Below are 22,803 nucleotides of genomic sequence, written 5' to 3'. Positions count from 1 at the left end.
AGATCCTTTGGGAACCTTTTTGGTACCTGCCTGGGTCCCTTCTTGGTACCATTCCAAACAACATCTTGATACTCGTGTCCAAAACAGCAATCGTATTCTTAGACGGCTTACGTGTATCGTACATTCGTCGAGTCAGTTCTAGAATACCCCTTTCGCGTATTATCGTTGCCCATCGATCTGCTTCTTTTTATACCCCGTGATCAGCGAACAAACCATCTCGAGCTGTCTATCCTCGATCGATGTCCGACATATTTAACAGTGATTCGCGTTTGCCGATTTTATTAGAACCTGTTGTCGCAGGCGTCTTCGTGAATAACCTCTGCAGTTCCTGATCGACTGCTGTCTTTTTATATTCGACACGAGCACAATTTTCAACCTCCATCTGATCGATCGACGCCTGTAAATGCAACACCGATTCCTGTTCCCCGCTGGAGGAACGAAATGGCTGTCGTGTCACGAATATCCACGCAAATATTCCTCGATCCATTCAATCCTGTGTCGTGCCACTTTTTTGAAACAATTGGAAATTCGATTACGAATATCTAAAATTTCGATAGGTTAAACAGACTAATGTAGAGTGACACAGAGGGACACAGAGTTAGAATAGAGTTGACAAAAGATGGACGTAGATGACATTTAATGGCGGAATATCGGTGTCCCGGAAGGAAGGAACGAAGGAGTTACCAAAGCTCGTACGTTCTTTTCCCAGAAATAAGTAACACGTTAGCCTCGGTCCCTTCGTGCATCGTAGAATTTTCATTTTTGCATCCCCTTTGTCCGAACGCCAGCTTGCTCCAACGATCGCGATGGAACAGGATTCCTTTATCCAGCGATTTAATAATGCAGAACGTGGACCCGTGGAATCGTTATTCGGGTCGAAAGAAGCACCAGCTCGCCGGCCACGCTTCGTCGCCGTTCAAACCTTTCGGCACATTAAACTCTACTTTATTTAACTATCTCACGGTTCACCGATTCATCCTAATATAATGAAGTTCCGAGCGACTTCGAACGATGCACGGCCGCGGGTCCTCTCCTCTAACGATTTCCGAGTAATTAGCATCTGGCAAGTCCCCTTTTATTACTTCTCGATCGCACGCTTCATCTGCAGTGCCAGAACTTATTTATTCCGGGGAAAAGACGTCGAAGCGTCCAGTCGATTAGTAGCGAGTGCTGCACGAAATTTTATGAGACTTTTCGGTATTTTTGGGGTATTTTTAACTTTGGTATTTTCTATAACTTTGAGTATTTTATGTGGATAAATTATAAATTGTTCTGTGGACAACCTTTACCATTGGGTTTCTTCGGTTTCTTTCCAGAAAATTAGAAAACAATTTTGATGGATAACGATAACGAGTGATGGATTCGAATTATCTTTTCTTAATAATTGGTAAAGAATTTTTCAATGTTTTATTCCGCTTAATGTCTAAAGGAGAAATTGAAATAAAATTTCCAGGGATGGGAATAAAATTGGAGTAAAATTTTGATCGCGAAAAATTGGAATATTTTTGGGTATTTTGGTAGCAAGTAGAAAAATGGAATTCTTAGAAAATTGAAATACAAGATGTCCCCAAAAAATGTGTACACACTTTGCGTGATTATCGCAATATATATACCGCCTTTGCACTTCCAGTATGTTTTCACATTTATGGTAGCATTTTAAAATATATTTACGTTTTTCAAAGTCTAGTCTAAAATCAGCCATTATTTTAAATGGGTTGTACCTAGGAAAGAAAAAATAAATTAGAAAGAATAAGGTATTAAAGTGTCTTTACGTTTTCTAGGACACCCTGTATTTTCGGGAACTATGAATATTTATTTGCGACGTGTATAGTAATAAAATGGAAGTGAAATATTACATACGTTAGTATTTAAAGTACCAGGTACCAAGAAAATTGAAATAAAATTGAATAAATTGCAAATGTCACGTAAAATTCTCAACTCTTGGGTTAAATATTTTAAGAATATCGTGTCAGCCAAGTCGAATTTTTCCTAGGGTATTTTGTAACGAGGTATCGCTCAGCCTCTGACAGACATCTTAACAATGGCCGGGCGAAATTTACGTAAATAATTGAAACGCTTTGATGCAGAGGCTAGTGATCGTTATTACACCGGTTCGCGATAATTAATTCGTTAATTAAATGGGTTTGGTACGCGGCAACGACTCCGTTTGATGTGGCTACGGAAACGGCAATTCCTGGATTAAATCCGGCCGAAGAAGGCTCGACGAATTTCGGTTCTCGCCTGGCAATTACAGCTCGTATGGAATATAGGGTAATATGTCGTTGTGTGCAGTTTAAAATGCAAATTCGAGTGATCTCGATGCCGCGACTAAACGAAACTTAAGGCTGAAAATTTAAATAAATTTAAATTAATAAATTTATATCCGGATAGCGTTACCTCGGAGCGGATGAATGCTGAAAAATTCAATCTATACCTGGACTAATAAACCCTGTATGGTCACAGGTCGAATTAAATTCTGTAAAATAATTTCACTGTCATAAATGCACACGTGTAACACAAGAAATAATTGGCTGAATTTGATGCAAAAATATATCGAAATACGTATCATGAGTTTTTAAAGTTATTTTACGAATTAAACGAAATAAATGAAATGAAAATTATCGTAGCAACTCTCGGTTGCTTGATATTCCTAAAAGCGACACAGAGTGAAATTGCTCACGCAAGGTACACCAACGCGAGGCAATATCCTTCCGTTGTGAAATTCCTACGTGACAGGGAAAAGTGGAGAAATTTAGCGTAGGGTTTAAGGAATCTGAGAAAGCCGAGAGAGCACAAAGCGTGACACATTTTTTCGACCACCTTGGCAACCACGAAGACATACAGCGTGCTGCGAAAAAGTGGAGGAGGAACGCGGATGTCCCGAATTTCAGCGACGAGAAACCACATGGTCGAACACAGCATGCTCGTAGCAAAATCTCGAATCTTGCTGGATCCATAGAACGCGGCGCTCCACTTTGCTCGAACAAAGCATCGCAGGCCGTCCCGTATGAAACAATCCCTGGTGCACCAAAGAACAGAGGCTTCTCCCCGATCAGTGCAGCCGGCAAAGAATCCTGTCGTGAGACGCGCGCGCTTTTGAAAGGAGCCCCATAAATGGAGATCGATAACGGCTTCTATTTATTTCCTGTATCCCCTTCGATTCATCTCGCGTGTATTGTACGTGAGTGTATCGCGAGCTGCAGGTTGCGGTGAAGGAGGAAAATTATTTTGTACGACGTGGAGGGTGGTCTAGCTTGCACTCTTGTAACTTCGATTACAGCCTCGAGACGTCGTGGAAGTTTTTAATAAAAGATCATGGAAGGACACGGAAGACTGTGGCGTACAAAAAGGATTTAGAAAACCAGGGAATTTCTATGGTGTCTCCTTTTTCCGGTGCTCTAACGAGGGTGCTTATTTCGATATTGGGGTAAACTGATTATTTTTGAAATTGGTTAATTAATTATCCGATCAAATTTAATAACTCATATCGATGTAAATTTTGTTGAGATTTTAATTTCAGATGATAAGAATAGCTAGCATTATGGACATCATCGATAACGAGTTTCTGAGAGGCCCCGAAGATTAGGGCTCGTAACTCCGACAATTTTCAATCTTTCTTAATGAAAAATGCAACACATGTAGGCAAAGACTGTGCAAATAATCCCCGCGAATTTCAAAAGAGAAGGTCTTAATGGTTCTTTGTAATAATTTTTCAAAGACATTGAAAATCAAGCAAGATATTGTATTGGAGCACCCTCTTAAATAGAATAAAATAGCAAAGCCAATTAATTCAAAATAAAATACCTGAGTAGTTGGAAATAAAATTGTTGAAAATAAGATACGTCTTAATGTATTTACAAACATCAATTTCTTAGCAGAAATAGATATGTTTATTTCACGCTGTAAATAAAAATTAGGGAACCAAGATGAACTGCAATTGCGTACCCCTTTTTCCTCCCTCTAGTTTTATCTCTCCTAATGTACAGAATATTAGAATAAGGAAGATATACTTCCCTAAGAATAGATTAAAGATAACTATAAAGAACGATAGTTATTTATTTTCACCCATAATCGCAATAAAAATTAATTTATATAATATTCAGAACCTACTTGATCCAAGTGATTCTTCAAAATTATAACAATAATATTCCCTAGGACCTTTTTCAAAATCCAAGCGATTCTTGGAAAAAATACAAGATGTTTCGTCACAGTTACCATTAGTTGTTCACCTCATTAGCAAAACAGGGAGACAAGCACATTTCTAATCTGTGCAGAGTCTCGGAGAATCCAGTTCTGATTTCCTGTTCTCCAACTCGTTCGTCGTTCTTCTAATCGGCTGATTTATTCACAGCGGTGAAAAGGGCAATTAAGCATTCCCGTATGCGTGATTTAACAGGTGGCCCCGCAATAATTTAGTCGGGAATTGGGTTACGTAAATGGCCGGGATAATTAAATGTGACAGGAGGGAAAAGGGTTGAAGTCGAAGGGGTCGGGAACACGGCGTCGTTTTATGATCCGACGTGTGTCATGTTTCCACGGGGACGATTTGCACCAATTTGAATAAAATTGGCGTTCATTCCGAACGGGTATCGAACAATGGTCGACGGCCCTGACGTCATGGCCGGATTAAAATAACGAGTCGGCTCCAGATGGGGTGACGGAGGATGGAACTCGAGTAGAAGCGAGATGTTCTTTTAAGAATAAATTAATTCCACGAATCGAAATTACGGAATTTATGTCAGGATATTAAATTGTTGACCAAATTGAATTACGACATCTACCTTGCATTCTTTTGACAAAATTGTGTCAATAGACATAACCGAATAGGAAATGTTCCAAAATACATAGCATTATGGTCTATAGAAATTATAATTATACCATAATACTAGATCAAAGATATTAGATCAATTTATTAATCGATGTATCGATAGACGTTTTAAATAACAAATTAAAATAAATTAAAATAACAATAATTTTATAGATAAATTAATTCCAAAAATCGAAATTAGGGAATTTATGCCACGATATTAAATTGTTGACGAAATTGAAATACGACATCTACCTTGGATTCTTCTGACAGAATTGTATCAACAGATATAATCGATTAGGAAATATTCCAAAATACATAGCATTACGATCTATAGAAATTATAATTATACCATAATACTAGATCAAAGATACTATATCGATAGACGTTTTAAATAATTTTGTACGGATAAAATAATAAGTAATTTAAACTCGAATAACAATAGCCAAAATTAGGAAAGAAATAGCCGATAATTAAAGCCAAAAAGGATGGAAAATTCTAAATTTCATTCGTTCAAATTTTACCAGGGCAAAAACAAACGACACGACTGCCTGCAATTTAAAATCGTTATCGGGCAAAAAGGGAGGAAAAAGTATTCCCAGAATGGAAACTTCGTTTCAGATTCCATTGGCGCGTACTAAACACTGTTCAGCCGAAATTTCGAACATACGGATTCCTACGATTTCGTTTATTTCCGGTCTACTGAAAGGGGAACAGGTAGTCGATACACGTTGAAGGAAAGGCGTGTCCGATTCGGGGCGGGGAAAAACGGGGGAAAAAGGTGGTTTTCAATCTGCAATTCCGGCAAAGGAAAGAGGCCACAAAGCGATTTCTGCGAAGCGTCGATGTCGAACGAGTGAAATTAATTTCGGGGGCACGGTAAATTGTTCGCGCTCGCGGCTGCACCAGCACGCAGCCTCGGGATTAATTGCCGCCACGGGGACTATGGAACCATGGTGGCCGCTAATCTGCCGTTATGAAATATCTCGTTAGTATGTACGCGTGTACGACGGCCAAGCGCGATCATGTCCCATTCCGCCAGTCCGATGACATGTTCTTTGCCCGTACCCTTTCGCCGACCATTCGTTATCTCTAAACGCTTTACGTCTCTTGGCCACGAAGGATAGCTCTCGCTAAGAATCCAAGCTCAAAAACATTCTGTGATTTTTCCACCCCAATTTTGAAAAATAACACGAAACAAATAAAGAAATCGAGTATCGAATTAGCGAATCTTTCCGAATATACAAACATATTTGTAATTCCAATGAGGCTTTTGAAAAATTGTATAATTAATTTAAATTTTGCTTGGAACAACATTCGTTATCTCTAAACGCTTTATGTCTCTTTGCCACGAAGGATAACTCTGTGGTAATGGTTACATAGATTTTTAAATATATATATACATATTGGAATGAGTGGAACAAGTATGCATGGGATGGAAATATCTAATGAATTCAGGTTACTATGAAAAATGAGTATGCGTGTAATGATCGAGGTGTCGTGTGAATTGTGTATGTCAATGTAATGTATGAAAGAAGAAAGAAAAAAAGATAGTGATTTGACATACGTTAGTTGCAATTGAGTATTAATACAGAGAAGACGTGCGAGCATGCGATAGTGATAAAATAATTATATTCCAACGCAATATTTGTGTTTGATAATCTTTGTAATTAAATAAATAATTGTTCTTATTGTTATTAAATTTCATCTACCACTAACAAGCTCTCGCTAAGAATCCAAGTTCAAAGAAATTCTGTGATTTTCCTACCCCAATTTTGAAAAACAACGCGAAACAAATGAAGAAATGGATTATCGAATTAACGAATCATACCGAATATGCAAATATATTTGCAATTCCAATGAGGCTTCTGAAAAATTGTATAATTAATTTAAATTTTGCTTGGAACAACAATCTAACAAATATCTGGATTTCGCGGAGATTCTCATTTAAAGCTTGAAATTATTAATACACCTAAAACCACCCTAATAACACGATTACGCGAGGCGACGGTATTCAAAGAAGTGGATCTACTACCGCGATACTAAATCCGTAATTACTTGCCAGCAGTCTTTCCCAGCCACTTGATCAAGCTCGATCGAATTCCACCGGCGAGGTGACAAACCATTCATCAGCGTTATGACACCCTAACAGCGTGAAATCGGTCGACTAGGTCCGCGCGGCTGCCCGTGAAAACAAGCTTCAATTTCGCCAGCACGGAAAAGCGAATTATTTTGCAACAACGGCCGGATCTGCATTTCAGCTCGTCGACGTCCCGGAAATCCCTGCTGGAAACGTTGCACTGTTACCGGATGCCTCGAAACGTGGTCCTGACACGCGCTTTGACCTCGATTATCACGCGCGGAGTGAATTCAGCCGAAGAAGAACGGACCCCGATCGGACAAGAACCATCGTCGAATTAACTATCCGAATGGAATATTAATTATCGACTTAAAAGACCATTCGATACCTCCTGTGGCACCTGAACAAAAAGAATCCTCGTTCCCCAATAAAACGCGTGCACCGAATTAACTGCAAACCGATCACGACCGGTTCAAACGGATTAAAACAAAAATCCGCAAATCGATGGATAAAAGCGAGAATTCTCGACGAAGAATTTAAAATCCATCCTTTCGAATCGCGACATATTTAATATTAAACTATAAAATGCACTACAGGCAAGAAGAAGGGGTAAAGTGTGGAATAAAAATGGCGACACGTTCGCGGCAACGAAAAATTCCGTTTCCTCGAGACCGCGAAGGAAAGAAGGAGAAGAAAGAAAATAAAGGAAAAATACGATACGTGCTCGAAGTTGAAAAGCGAGGAACGCTGGAGGAAAAATGGCGGCGCGTGGGGAGGCGAGCGAGGGTGGCAGGGGTGGAAGTTAGCAGGAACTTGGCGAGTACGTTTATTTTCCATCTGGTGACCGGACCCGCATAATCTCGAATGAATTTTATCGATTGCAACGGTCGGGGGAGGGTCAGGATGGAACCAGGCGCATCGTCGAGCGCCAATACGATTGCTCTCGAATGTGCACTCGTCGCCATGACGGGGACGAGTTTCGCAACTCTCCACGCTTATCGCGGCCCCGTAAAGGAGCCCTGTTGGACTCTAACTGCGCAGGGAAACAAGGGGTCAGGAAATCGAGCGGCCGACGTGGGTGCTGGCCTAGCGGGCATCCGGTTCGAGTGCAGCTTATGCCTTTCTGCCGGCATCCTGCGCCAGGATGCCAGGGTATGACTCTGTTTCGGATCTGCACACGCCAATTTCAGGTGAACCTGGTCACGACGCACCGTTTTGGTAATGGAGATAAGAAGCTTTCGATTATTCGATACAGCATCGGGTTTTCAGTTTGGACGGCCGCGGGGGTGAGGGGGGTTAATGAAACCAGCGTGGGTCGCGTTGATAAAGATTGATTCATTGTCATAGTTGATGTCCCATTAATGATCGTTTCGTGCTTAATACGTTGCGATAAAACACGCGGAAATAAATCTGTCGGCTATCGCGCAGAGGCACAGTTGCATCTCGATGGAACATTTTCATTTTGCACGATGATCGTAATAGTTTGAAAGGTAATTTCGTGTCCAGGGGATGACGATGACATCGGGCACAGAAACATCCCAAAATGCGTCCGACTTTCACGAGATTTCACCTATTACAGGCCTATCTAGAGGCCTGGTTAGCTCAGGTCACGTCACAGTCATACAACATTTATGCTGCTGTATTTATCGCTTCTCCGATCTACTCAGATTTATTCGATCACTGCTTGTCTAGCTAGTCAGTGGTCCACGATGAGCGTTCCATTTTGGATGTTCCTTGAGACGAGAAAAAGTGGGGTTGAAGAGAAGCATGTTGGGGACCGTATAGGAACTTATTATAGAGACGAGGTTCTTAGAACGGTCCAATTCCGACAGATTGCGATTTTCCCGGTTATATCGTTCGACTGTACAGTTTGTCACCGGGAGATGGTTTCCGTGTTATAATATGTAGTTCCTCGTCACATCCTCCTAACATCGCGAACCTGTACAAGCCAGCTCTGATGCTTCGACGTGCATGCACACGGGCTTTCAGAAGGGATTACGATCATTCGAGGCAGCATTGGTAGGTAACGAGAATGAAACCCAATTTCTCAGTCTAATTCCCAGAATTTGTACAACTGTGCACCATCATGGCGGAACAAAACCCTCTACCAGACTCTCTCGTCAGACATAAAACTCACGTGTTCCATATCAGCCAGCATTCCTCTGTTTCTAATATCAGAAAGCATACCAACGCTAACGAGACTCGCTATAACGAAGTTTCGATGAATGCAATTTCGACCCTTAATTTATTAAAATTCGATTATTCCCGTGTTTAAATTCCTATGAATTACCGGGCAGCCGGAAATGCGGGAAACAGCGCGTTTCCACACCAACGACGCAAGACCGAATTTCCTCTTTTTCCTCGCCATTCGCCCAGCAAATTCAGCGTAACAGAAATTCCCCTTTCGACGAAAGCCAGGAAAATGGGTCAACGGGAAAGGGGCCATGCATTATCGCGAAGGGTGCGCAAGGTCGCGCTTTTCCCGCGAATAATTGCACGCCGGAATTCGCGGCGGCACGCGTTCCACGTTGATCGATCAAGTTCGCCAGGAGGAAATTTCGCTGCGAGAATTAACTTGGATCCGATTTAGCCCATTTACACCTACGCAGGGATTACATGCTCCACTGTATCAAGAGCAGATAGAATTTCAAGAGCGTCAAAAATGGAGACCGAGTCACGCTGTCACTATTAACTTACCAGCCTCGTATGGTAACTATACGTTCCTTAATTTTTTGATGAAGTCTAAATTAAGTTAGGGAAATAGTTAATTTAACACCGAACCAAAAATTTAATTAAATTAGGAGCCAATTTCATCGCTATTAATTCATTGGCAAAGTTCAAACGATTTCACGCGTTCTGATAGGTGTAAATTATTTTACGGATGAAACAGAATTTCTGCCAAGTATTTAAATCCAAAGAACCGTAATCGGTGAGAAATTCTTGGTTATTACGAAAGAAAAGTAATTATTAACGATATCGGCAATAATCGTGAAGTTTCGTCGATCCTCGACCGATCGTCGGCTATATAAAGACTGCGCGAACCCAGCAAGAGCTCATTTGTCATTTTGACTTCGGAGTGACTACATCCAAATTTCCTTCATGCTAGAGGTGTTAGTAGTGAGAGAAGGTGGTCAGTGATCATTGGCTAGATCCTTGGGCTACACGATGACCATTGTCCACTCCACCCACGCTCCGACTCATAAAATTTAATAACAATTTTTTAATTAATTATTATAATCCTTTTTTTAAATTTTCATCTTCCTTATACAGGTTAGCCTTATAGGTTAACCGTATACTATTATATTAAATCCAAATTTCCCTCATGCTAGGGGTGTTAGTAGTGGGAGAAGGTGGTCAGTGATCATTGGCTAGATCCTAGGGCTACACGATGACCATTGTCCATTCCACTCACGCTCCGATTTATAAAATTTAATAACAATTTTCAAATTAATTATTATAATCCTTTTCTTAAATTTTCACTTTCCTTACACAGGTTAGCCTTATAGGTTAACTCGAGAGGTGAGCTAAAGTCTCGATTTCATAAAATTTCGAAGCTCGATATTAATTAATACATCAAATTTAATGTAACGTAGCCGTGTTCGAGGTATCGAAATCAAATAATTCTACAATTCTATTGATACAAAATTCTTGATTTATTACTCAAAAAAGTATCGTCAGTTTTTTAGTGCAGAATCTTTGGTTTTCTACTCTTCTCTAGCCAAAAAATTAAAAGGAATCGTTCGAATGATCGATAATTCCCGCCTGAATCCTGAAGGCGCGATGTCCTAAACCGACGAGCTTTTTCTATCTCGTAATCAACCGTCTGGCAAATCACGAGCAACGGACTGCTTAGCATACAATCAACAATCAACGGAGTACATGGTACACCGTGAATTTTCACGCGCGTTCGCCGCACCGTTCCGTTACTCACGCGAGTAGCTCGCGAGCGGCACGCACGCCGACCAGCGTTAATCGTATGCATATGAACGGAGCGTGTTTCAATTAAATTGCACGTTTCATCGGCGACGCTCTCCTCGCGGGCGTCCGTGAACATGCACACCGGTGTCACGCAAGTGTCGTACGCAGCTGCGACACGCGCCGCTTATAACGCGCGCTACGCGAGATACCGTAAACCGTAAGACGCTTCCAGAGTTCCTTCCGAACAACCCTAATCGCCTCGGGATTGGCACGTGCCGAGATATTCCTGCAGGAAAATTTGAATTCTCCGAATATCGGGAATTTTTTGGTAAACGGATAATTTATTTATTTATTTTACACGCAAATTTCTGTATTTTTGCATATTCTCATTTGCGAAAATGAAATCGAATGAGAATTTTAGTATTATCACGTTGAAACTATTTGTTTAAGTATAAGGAAGATTGGTATGTGAGGATATTTCTAGAGAACGTGCTGCCGCCCCGCGGTAGGGATTTAGGGAAAGAAAGTACCAGCTAAGGCGGGAATTTTAAATAGCTCGAAACAATCTTTAGCAATTTTAAGAAAAATACTAAACGAATTATCGTGATAATTAATAATAATGATTTTAAATTTAAAATAAGCCTATTATAGGAAAAAGGAAATCTCGTTTCCTTAATTTTTCCGGAGAAAGAATAATATATGTATATATAATGATTGGAATAATCTATGGAATTACTATAGCCATTTCAATTTGTATAAGCTTTTGATTAGCAATTTTAACACTAATTTTAATAGACATTTTCCACTAATATCCTGGTGAGCTAATAATTTTACATAACTAAAGGGATCATAACCTATTGAATTGCTATAGCCATTCCAATCTCTTCACTTCCTTACCGGTTCCCTACAAAATTTTAAACGTCAATCGCGAAGCACCACAATTATGCAACACCATTAAAATTTTCCAAGCACACAGGCTTTCTAAAAATTATAAAACCTTTGTTCATCTGTATCTTTTCTGTATCGCGTGCAATTTTATGTTTACACAGTTATGTACATAGAGGGCTCCCAGTCCGTTTGCAAATAAAGAAATAAATTTGTATAGATTTTTATCGTATTAACATTTTCGACTAATATCGTGGCGAGCCAATAATTTTACCTGAATTACAAAAAGGAAGATTATCATTGAGAAGATCAGATATTGCCGAGTACCATAACACTGCTGATCCATATACCCTCATCTGACCCACTTAAGTTCCTCCACTCGAGTACCCCCGGAATGGTCGAAAATACCGAAAAACGTTCAAGACGAAACTTAAACGATTTTAGAAGAACGTCATACAAATGTGCTGCGGAATAAATTACTCGAATGAGCTCGAAGACACGGATCACGTGTTTAAAGGAAACTTGAAACATCGAGAATCGTTAGCGAGGCCAATCGAACCGAACGGCCACGGACGAAGAACTCTCCGGGTACTTGGCAACCTTCCGAAGCAGCAGAACTTCTGCTGGGAAATCCTGACAACTGGAGCTCTGGAGGAACGGATCTCACGCTGATCCAGCCAAAGCTGCGAGCACGGGGGTACACAAATTTTTCGGGAGTGGTAGTACAAGTTCGACAAAGTATCGAACAATGGCCCTCTCAATCTTCGTCATATCCCGGTCTGCCGACAAAGCTGCCGAATCGGAGGCCAAGTCCACTCGACTCGGTCGATCGATCAAACGAGCAGAAAGCAACGAAACTTCGCTCATCAGCACGGGGTAAACTTGAAGCCAAGGCGTGACAAGTGGACGGCCCACTTTCGCCACGTTGGCTCGACGTTCCCTAATTAACGCGCGGGGCCTAATTATAGAATTACAAACGGCTGTTCGACGTCGCCTGCCAATAATCGGAAACCGGGAATCAACCTGATTCAGCGGACGCCGGGAATCACCTTCAGCGTGGCGGACAAAGGCGTCCGAGGATGACAGTATCGCAGCCTTGACCCAAAAGCTCGCGCTTCCCAGCCCAATTCCTGGGCTTAATGGTTATTTCGTTTGGAAACTTTGTCGCCGAAAACAGCCAGAATCTCTGCCTTCGATCAACTAACAGTCGAGTGAATCCTGACTGCTTCCGTTTCTATTACCAATTACGTTTTATGACTCCGGAACTTGGCCATCCTTCGTACCCCAGTATCCGACTGAAATTCTGTTTACTACTGGAGATGGGTGTAATTCATTGGCAGAGCTCCGGGTCATCGGGAGCCGAATTATATCTTAATAATCATTTCCCTCTGAATAATATTTAATGGGACACAGTTTGAGCTTTCCTAGTCTTAATTAGCCCTAGTTTCGAATTAGTAACTTAGCTGTATCTAGGATATTTTATAAGTGGAAGATACGTAGGATATATATTCATCGGAGATTATTTTCGACGCACCCTGTATGTGACATCGGTTAGAGTGGGCGTCCATTTGTCTTGCAGTTGCCGCATGAAAACAAGCGGCGACTGAGAGTCGCCTCTAGAGCGCAAGGGTTAAATCTTTAATCCGGCTAGCGAAGGGATGAAAGAAAAATCGAAGCGTCTTGCTCGATACCCTATATCCGGCAAGCTATTACCTTACACGAAAAAATCCTTTTACTTACACGCGAGCACGATAGCGGTGCAGCTCGGAGCTTCAAATCCCAGAGGACCGAGCGCGAATCACAGAACGTCTACGGTCTCGTGCTCCTTGAACAACCACCCCTGCGATCTAAATCTCCGCGTAAAACGAGACTCCGGCGCTCCGAGAGAGTACGTGCCGCATTTTCGCCGGGTTCTGGCAAATGTCAAAGTTCAGTACACACCGGTTTAGCTGATCGATATTGCTCGGTGTACATTCGGCTGCCGCTGGAGCGCTTTGATACCCGATTGTCTTTCCGTTGCTGCGAGACGGGCGCATGGACATCGTTTGACCTTCGACAGGGATCTTCCACGGGATTTTCATCGGTCGCGAGGATACCTCGCCACGCCCAAAGCACGCGTAGGCCGAAGCAAGCCGGGCCGAAAGGGTAAAGGGCGCGTGCAGCCTGGAATTCCAGCGACCGCCGCCAGGAAATCAATTACGGGCCTTTAAATCCCACGTCGACCGGCTTCCTATCGATCCCCGCCACCCACGCAAATATCCTCCACCGCCCTGCATCTGCTTATGAAAATCCCGCCACCGAGCTATTATCGAGCCGGAGTATCAACCGACCCGCTGCGACCGTTTTTATCTCGCTTCCGTAAAATGCAGCCGAGGCTACACGGCACATTATAGTAATAGGGGCTGAATCTTGGTTAGGGGAAAATGCAGCTGTTGTTTCGCCGCTTTAAGAAGGGGGATGTTAAGCGTTTTAACGCGGTGCGACCAGTGCTTGCGTCCGATTAATCGCATGACCTATTTCTTCTCTTCGTCGCGGCAATAATTTGCTCGGTAATATCAATTTCAGAAATCGAGGCCCGTTTCTACGACTCTACGTTACGCGTGATCGCTTCAGCGGAGCGGTTTCGTCTTGAGCGTGACCCGTCTGGATCCCTGGCGAAGCTCGCCCAGCCTCGTAGCCGTGGACCGCGAGAGGGTCAACGCATCGCGTTCCGCGGAAGCGTATCGTTTGAAAGAAACGGCGCGAGCGAGCAAACGAGCGAACAGGTACGAGAGCGCGAGGCAACGGAACGGCCCCGATCTTGGCTGGCTGGCAAGGACGAGGTCGCGAGCGCGGCCTAATCGCGTTCGCGGATGTACTCGTAGCCGGCACGGAGCTCTGCAAAAGGGGGTTGTATGCAGCATAGTGCAGGCGCACCCCCGGGCCGCGCGTTATATAGATAATACACGGACGCGAGAGGCATCGCGCGACGGGGAACGGAGCGAGGAGCAAGACGAGCGGAGACACGAGGAAAGAAAGAGAAGAAAGAGCGCGGAAAATACATACAGGGAGTGCGAGAGAGTCGACAGAGGGACCGAGAGGAAAATAGAAAAGAGTGGGTGGTTACTGGTGCCGGGTCGTGAAACGGGCCGCACAGCGGGACTGGGAGGGTTGCGAGGATTCGCTTCCGTGTCCCAGTAGCACTAATGACCGCCATCCTCCCCTCCTTCCGTTCACTGCTCCCCACCATCGCGCCCTTGCACTCTGTCCCCACCGCGCGACCCGCTATCCCCACTCTCGGCCAGCGCCACCGTCGCTTCTCCGTCGTCTCCCCTCCAGTCGCGACACGTACATCCAGGATGACTCGAGTTACGTCATAGCGCCTAGAGCGTGCGACCTCCCCTCCACGTTTCGCGACTCGCTTCCCGTCTCGCTTCCCGCCACGCCGCGTCAACTCGTTCGCTCTCCCTCCCCCTCGAATGGATCTCGGTCCCACCATCGCGAGCCGTAGTACTCCCCGACCGTCCCGATCGACCCCTCCACGACCCGCGTTGAGGATCCAGCAGCGCGGCGTATACACACGCTACGAGTACGCTATATATCTTTCCACTATAGCGGCCAGCACTCGGCGAGACCGTGGGGGACCCGGCAGTCTCCGCTGGTACACCGAGCAGTGTGTTACCGTTCCTCGCTTGTTGTATCACGTTCTCGCCGTAATCAGCGTCGACGCGCGTCCGATCTGACAGACCTGTAGTCGCGGCGGCACGTCGTCGTTACACACGCGCGCATCCTACATGTATATATACACGAGCCCATATATATATACGTAGAGGGCAGAGAGGGAGAGATATACACACTGGTGACCCAACAGCGTTCACGCCACCAACCCCTGACACGCACACGAACGCATATACGAAGCCCGTGCACACACCACCCGCCGGCACACGCAACCCTCGCGCGCAAACGGACCATCATCGGCAGATCATCGGGAGATCATCGGGAGATCATCGGGAACAGTAGAGGATCGCACGGAAGGAGGATAAAAGAGGGATAAAGGACGCGGGTGTTGGAGCAGTGCGAGGACGGAATCGCGTAATCGGGCACGCGCGATCGCGACGGAGTGAAAAGGGATACGGGACGGGAGAGATACACGCGGTGCGAGCAGGTGCACGATCCTGCGTTTCGTACCCGGACCTTCGTCATCGAGGAGTAACACGTGCAGGTGTGTATCCGAACGCGCGGCACGTGTGCGGTGCACGCTCGTCGCGCTGCGTACCCGTCTACGTCTACCGATCTCTCTCTGTTTGTGTGCGTGTGTCTGTGTGTGTGTGCGTGTGCGTGTGCGTGTGTGGCTGCGTGTGCTTGCTTTAGGCGGTCGTAGCGGCGGAAGAAGCCAAAACTGGCGTCGCAGACAGGTAGGCGAGACGAGACCGATCCGAGCGGAAATCGAGAGTCGACGTGTCGCGACGCGAGTGTTCGCCGATGGTCTCGTTGTCAGTGATGCCTCTTCGCTGAGGTTCGAACGGTATCGTCCAAGTACGCGACGAGACAGCCGTGGCGAGTGAGTGTGCCTCTTTAAAGACGCGAGTTGCACGCTTCTCCCGCGAGAACACGCTGAAAGGGGTCGCCGCGTAAGCGCTGGGGGGTGAACTCGCAGTGAAACCGGAAACGGTCGTCCAGACCGTGAGCAATTGTTCCAGGAACACCTAGTGAAACGGTAATTAGAGTGGATAAACATGAAGTATTCGAGGCAATTTGCACATGGCGGACCTGGTGGCCCCGATTCGGGGTAGGACCTCTTTGGTCCATCCAGTTTGGATACATCGGATCAAACCGAGGATCTTTCTTTACGTTTTGGTGACACGTTCTGTGAGCTTCTCCACGCGACTGTCTAACGTAGTGCTTTATTTTCCCATTTCTTGCTCAATTCCATAGATAAACCACACATTTATCGGTCTCCTCTTTGTTCTGTTCGTCGTGCAATACAGCTGTTCTTCGTTCGTGCAACCTTACTCGTGAGATTTCTTCAGTGACATGGAGACGACAATAAGGACGCATCTATCCGGGGTACTCTTAGGTTCAGAGGGAACAAGCTGTCACTCGAAGTGCTTCGGGACTCGTTTGATAGCGATCTCTAGGCAATTAGAATCACGTGATGTTCCAACCCGAATCTTCTCCCGAATTCTATTCGAAATATAGTCGTCGATCACGGAAACACGGGTACGGTATCGTATGACCGAAATGAAAATTTAGAGAGGGTTGATTCTTCATCTCGAGGACTCTTGGTTCGCTATTCTTCGTTTCTTTTCCGTTTCAAAAATTCTTTCCTGTCAGAGCGTGATCTACGTTCTTAACGAAGGTCTGCCCGGACATGGGACCATGGAAATCCGTTGAGAAGGATTATTTACCGACGAAACCATTCAGCTTTCAAGGGGAACAAAGCCAAGGGGAATTTTCCATCCTCGTACGCGTCTCACCCTTTCGCATTAAGCGGCTCGTAAATATTGACTTACGGTCGAGTAGGCGTGAAGATCGGTTCGTCATTTGTGCTCCACGAGTGGCTCCGTTGACAGCTGTAATTTGTATCGTGTGCAGTTTACATTGTTCGCGAGTAAACCGTTCCTCGGTGCCTGCATAACCGTGCGGCTTTAAATCAATGTACACCACGTAACGTTATTGATAAAAGGGGTACGTACATATGTATCACGTTGCACGACAGTTGAGTATATAACCGAATGCATGAGCCAGTATTTCCTCCTTTTTCGACCGGTATCTGCACCTCGAGCTTCGAGAATCGTGCAACACGCCGCGACCGAATTTTCCATCTTTCTCGACATTTCCGCGAAATTTATGAAATTTATATTTATTCGTTCGCTCGGGGTTCGGTAAAGAGTTTAAATTTGGAGATAAATATTGGCTCACGCGTGGGTTTTCGCGTTCGAAAATGTTTATCTTCCAATTTTTTCCTTTTTCTTCTTATAAGGCGAAACGAGTGGCAGGTTTTTGCAAATTTGGAACGATTTTCTCGCGATAATTCTCGCAGCAGTGTCGGGGGACTTACAGGATTAAATATATGGCGTCGAGATTGGTTAGTTGCGTGACTTCTATTTATGCACTGAGAATTTAATTTAATTCAGGGTTGTAAATATTATGCAACCCTGTGCAAATTGTATAACAGTTTTGATCGATAAGAATATCGGAAACACGGTGTTCTACTCGGTTTCTCCCTGTTTTCTTCCATCCAGTGCATACATTATAACGAATTACGACTTTTTTCACTTTTTTCCCGTTTTCATTCTCGAATATTTAACACGCTCTACACGCGTTTACATGTGACGACTATGCGAGCCAACTATCGTGACCATTTCACGTGATCGATAGTTGTAAATATTTTTCGCGAAACAGGACGTAGTGGGAAGTCGAATCGATGTGGAAACTCCCGCGCCGGATTAAGCGGTGCATACTCCATTCACGTTTTCATTTCAATTTAATTTCAATTTCTGCCTTCCGAAAAACAAACGATTACAGGAGCTCCACTTAATAGATCCATTCCCGAAACTAGCAAGCTGCGGGATAACTCACGAATTTTGCAACAGGGTCACAAATGAACCCACAGCAGTACGCACCGCGGAGCAGTGTAATCATCCATCACGCGATTCAAACTCGACACGTTGGCTTTCAACGCTAATCGTGACATCGTCGATCTCACCCCTTGCACGCCCGTTTACGTACGAGTTTTATTTGATCGTCTGCGATTTTGATGGAAACTGCAAGGTTGCGAGACAGATAAATCTACGGGCAGATGCATGCAAACAGTACGTAAATAAATAGCTCGCTGTGAGACGAGAAATTGTTTAAACAACGGTCAAACTTTCACTCTCGCTACCTTTCGACTGTCACTTTCGTCGAGAGACAACTTCGCGTCCGAAATTTGCAAAAATATAGAAATATTTTTCCAGTAATTCGTAAATAAATACCACGCTGTGATGTATAATAAATAATAAATTAACCCCCTTATCGGACGCCAGGCTTTCATACGCGAATCTCACTGGGTTATAGCTGGTTTCAGTAAATATGCGAAAAATTTCCGTCTTGTCACGTGAGAGGTCTCTCACGTGATGTACAATAGTAGTGACAAAGTACTGTTGTCACGTGAGAGGTGAGCAATAAGGGTTAATTGCATGTGGCGCCATAAAAGGTTCATTTGCCTTTAAATTATTATAGGAGTTTCATTCGATGACCACGTGTCTCTCGTGAAACATTATTCCCCAGTTAGGTATCCCCAGGATACGCGACTTCGATCATATTCCCCCATTTCTCGCCTTCCCAGTATCCCCAACACGCAAAACGTGTCACTCGACCCGGTCCCGAGCAGAGTACTCCTGCCGCGGCAACTGCGAGAACGGGTCGTGGTCGCGGGATTTGGCATTCGGCGCGATTCAGCGTGGCAGGTGTTGTAACTGGCCCAGATTCCGGCTCGTTTACCAATAGACCAACTCGCTTAAATATATCGGCCAGCTGCGCGACCGATGTCGCAACATCGGGGACCGCGGAATCCTTGCGAATCGATATCGCGATCGGCCGGATCGATAGCCGAAACAAGCCAGCCAGCCTGCCAGCCAGCCCCCGTTGCGAAACGAAATGGAAAGTCGATCTCCGTTTGCATCTTTCGGCAATAGAATGCAATCTACCGGCGTGGATCTACCGCGCGGGGCCGCCAATTAAGTTTGCAAAACGCCTCGCGTGTATCCCGCGATTCGGCCCCCCGACTTCGCTCAAGAAAGGACCGGAGGAGTCTCCTCGGGTCGGAGTCGATCGCGTTCGCGATCCTTCCGTCGATTATTCATCCGGTGCGATTTATGGCCCAACGATTACGCGAACTCGCGTGCTCGTCTCTGCCCCGATGCTTTTCTTTTCGCGGCCGCGAGCTGTTTAATGAAGCGTGTAAATAAAAAGACAGACACGCCGCGTGAAAGTTCCTGTCACTTGACGATTCTTACCTACGAATGAGTCGGGATGATTCGAATTTCGTCGGAGTAAGAGGTTATGGAGGATCTTAGATGATTTCCCTGAGTTGAGGAATTCGAGATTTTTGAGGTAACTTCCATTTCCTATTTTTATTTTTATTTTTATTTTCCCCGTGGATGGGGAGGTATAAGGCATTGACAGTTGCGTGGTTCCAGTCTGTAGGAGACTAAATAGTGTCAAATTTCCGGCTGAGAAAATTGGGTATTTAGAAATTTGGAGTATGTTTGGTTAATTAGGAAGCTTTGTGCGTACTTATTTTCTCGTTTCGAAGGAAACAAAGGTGTTATAATTTTCACAGAACGATTGACACAGGATGAGTGACAGAATGATAAGATTTTGTAGGACATTCTGGAAGTTCATAAAGCTGCGTCTGTTTTCTCATTGGTCGATCGCAATACCGTGAAGACGACTGTTAATTTATTTTGCTAGCGATCACAGAGTGTCCCTAATTACGAGCATTACTGATAAACCGAGGGCGGGAAATTTAAATTCCCCAACACTAGGGGTTAATTCCACTTTGAGTCCACTTTCAGTTCGCCAATTCGACTGATTTATAGCTTCTATTTTCTTCGTCTTCATCGATGAAGATAAAGCTATAATAAGTAATAAATTACGAATCATCGATGCTTCTACATAATGGCACCACGTTGTATATCGACATTAATTCCCCGCGCAATTAATAATTACAGGAATATCCGCGTTTCTCGAGCCTCGCCCCGTATACTTACAGCAAAGGTGCAATTTGCGAGAATCTCGAGTCACGTTATAAACGTTCGAGTCAAACCCAGCGACGTAATCGTTCGATCAATCTACCAATGATATACACTTCGGTGCAGCAGAATTCCCAATGATTTTTCCAACGACAGATTTTTCCGCAGCAACGAAGAAATGGCGGACGGCGAATTCTTCTCGAGGCATTAGTAGCCATGGCAACGATTTAACTTCCGTAATTTTCTGTTTATTACTCGCTGAGTTATTACGTTATCAAGGCGGGGATATGGCGCGTTATTTAACACGTCCACGTGCAGCATTTAAATAGGGGATTTAAATGCTTGGCTCGTTTCGGGTGCTCGGCCGTTTCAGGCACTCCGATCACGGTGGCGAGTTGTAAAGGATAATTTGAAATGCGATTAAATTCGAGGGAAAATATCGGTTTATTTGCGACGCACGCGCGTAATTTACGCCGCGTGTAATGATCGGGATGATGATAGTAATTCTTGCAAGAGATAGCTCAATCAGGCACCGCCGATATTAAATTAAATAGTACACCTCTCGACAGAGTATCGCGAATTTATGTCCGCAAACCTGTTTCCAATGTTTGTTATAAATTTTTACGACGCTACTCCTCGTCGTGCTCATCGTATTAGCATCATTTATCGGCGCAGATAAATTCCCTTTGCCACGGAATTATCCGTGAGTTACTGCCAGACAAAATTCACGGTCTTTAACGGGATCGAGAATTATTCATCGATTTGATCCTCTCGCTGTATCAAGCTGCAAAATAATCCGAGACGAAAGCTGCCGATTTTATTCCCATGCAAATTACACGGACGCCAAAAGACACGTTACAGAATCGCGCTTTCGAACAATGCTCGCGACAAAAAGACGCAGAAAACGGTCGCGTTAAATGAGAAAGAGAAAGAACTTTCACTCGACGCCATTCAACGTCGAACGAACACGAATAAAACGTATCGACTTCCTTCGTCCACGAAGATAAATTTCTTTCTTCGTGGAATCATCCACGAATTACTGTCACGCGAAATTTACGATCCCGAACAGGACCAGCAGTCGCTTTCCTCGTTCAAATTTTCGAATATATCGACTTTTCGAAACCTCGATCGAGGTTCCATCGAATCGAGGAACAAAGCCAGAGGAATTAAAGGAATCAAAGTAAAAATAGTTTCAAACCTAACAAAAATGGGGGAAATTAAACGGAGAAAATATTGCGAAAACATTTAACCCTTTGCACTCGAGAGGCGCCCTTTAGTCACCATTCGATAAAATTTCGAAGATCGATATTAATTAATATGTCAAATTTAAGATGATGCAACGATGTGCGAGGTATCGGAATTAAATAATTCTACGTGTCAATTATTATACTATTTCTTATTTATTGCTAAAAAAAATATCACCAGTTTCACAGTAGAAAATCATCGAAGTCCTGCTCTTCTATAGCTAAAAAATCGTGGAGCGCAAAGGGTTAATTTCGAATAATTCCGAGGATGAGAGAAATAAATAAAGTCGGGTGAAAGCAGCGAAAAGAGAAAGGAGAGAAGGAAGGAAATGGAAACCTGTAGAAATTCTAAATCGATCGTAGCATCTCGAAAAAGGTCGTACATCATTTCCCCTCGGCCAGTGGGAGCGGCGCGAAAATTAATTAATAACCAGCGGCGATTAATTACCGGCAGCAGGCCGGAATAAAACGGAAGAAAGTTGGCCCGGGTCGGTGGGCCGCGAACAAAGGGGAGGCGTCGCGACGTCGTCGTTAATCGTCTTCGGGGATAATTACGCGATTCAGCCATTGGATTTTCGCGCGGAAACGCGCGCTGCCCGAAAGCTCGTTGTCGTCGCGCGAGCCGTGATTTCAATTCGCCGCCGCGAAAACCCACCCCCTGCGCGCCCATTTTTCAACCACCCGCCGAGAACCCCCGGCTGGCTTTTGTGCGTCCACGCTGCCGGATTTTTGCATACCAAAGGCCGCGGAATGTCGCCGCGCGAGCGCTTCACTCCGCCTCGACCAATTACGCGCCGTGAATTACGACGATGCGCCGCGCCGTTTAGGCAAACACCCCGTTTTCATCTCGCGAGACGACTTCGTTCATCGCCAGGCCGGAAACGTAAAGGAAATGATTCGCTTTAACCGTTTTCCAACGCTAGCTGACTTTCGGTGTCTTTCGGTGTCTTTCGGTGTCTTTCGGTGTCTTTAGGTGTGTGTGCTTTGTCGATGAATCGCGTTTTAACGGTGTTTAGGGTCGCTGGATTTTGTAGAAATTTTGGGAATGCGGGGAGCAATGAATCGGAAATTTTTTGACAAATTTGTCAGTGTTTGGTAGTCAAATTATTGCCAATAATTTTATTATTATAATTTTTTAATTAAATGACTTTT

General features: G+C 44.3%; 1 protein-coding gene across 1 annotated transcript in view; it reads left to right on the top strand.

The window, feature by feature from the left end:
- Nucleotides 1–15,294: 15,294 nt before the first annotated feature.
- Nucleotides 15,295–22,803, top strand: part of LOC108546399 (protein Tob1) — a 140,744-nt gene continuing 133,235 nt past the window's right edge. The window contains exon 1 of the mRNA XM_017898464.1: nucleotides 15,295–15,891. The gene's annotated coding sequence lies outside the window, so the exon portion shown is untranslated. The remainder of the gene's footprint in view (nucleotides 15,892–22,803) is intronic.

The sequence above is a fragment of the Eufriesea mexicana genome, unplaced genomic scaffold (genome assembly GCF_001483705.2).
Source record: "Eufriesea mexicana isolate 0111107269 unplaced genomic scaffold, ASM148370v2 scaffold4744748185, whole genome shotgun sequence".
Lineage (NCBI taxonomy): Eukaryota > Metazoa > Arthropoda > Insecta > Hymenoptera > Apidae > Eufriesea > Eufriesea mexicana.
Note: the sequence above shows the minus strand (reverse complement) of the source record. Positions and strands in the feature narration are given on the sequence as shown.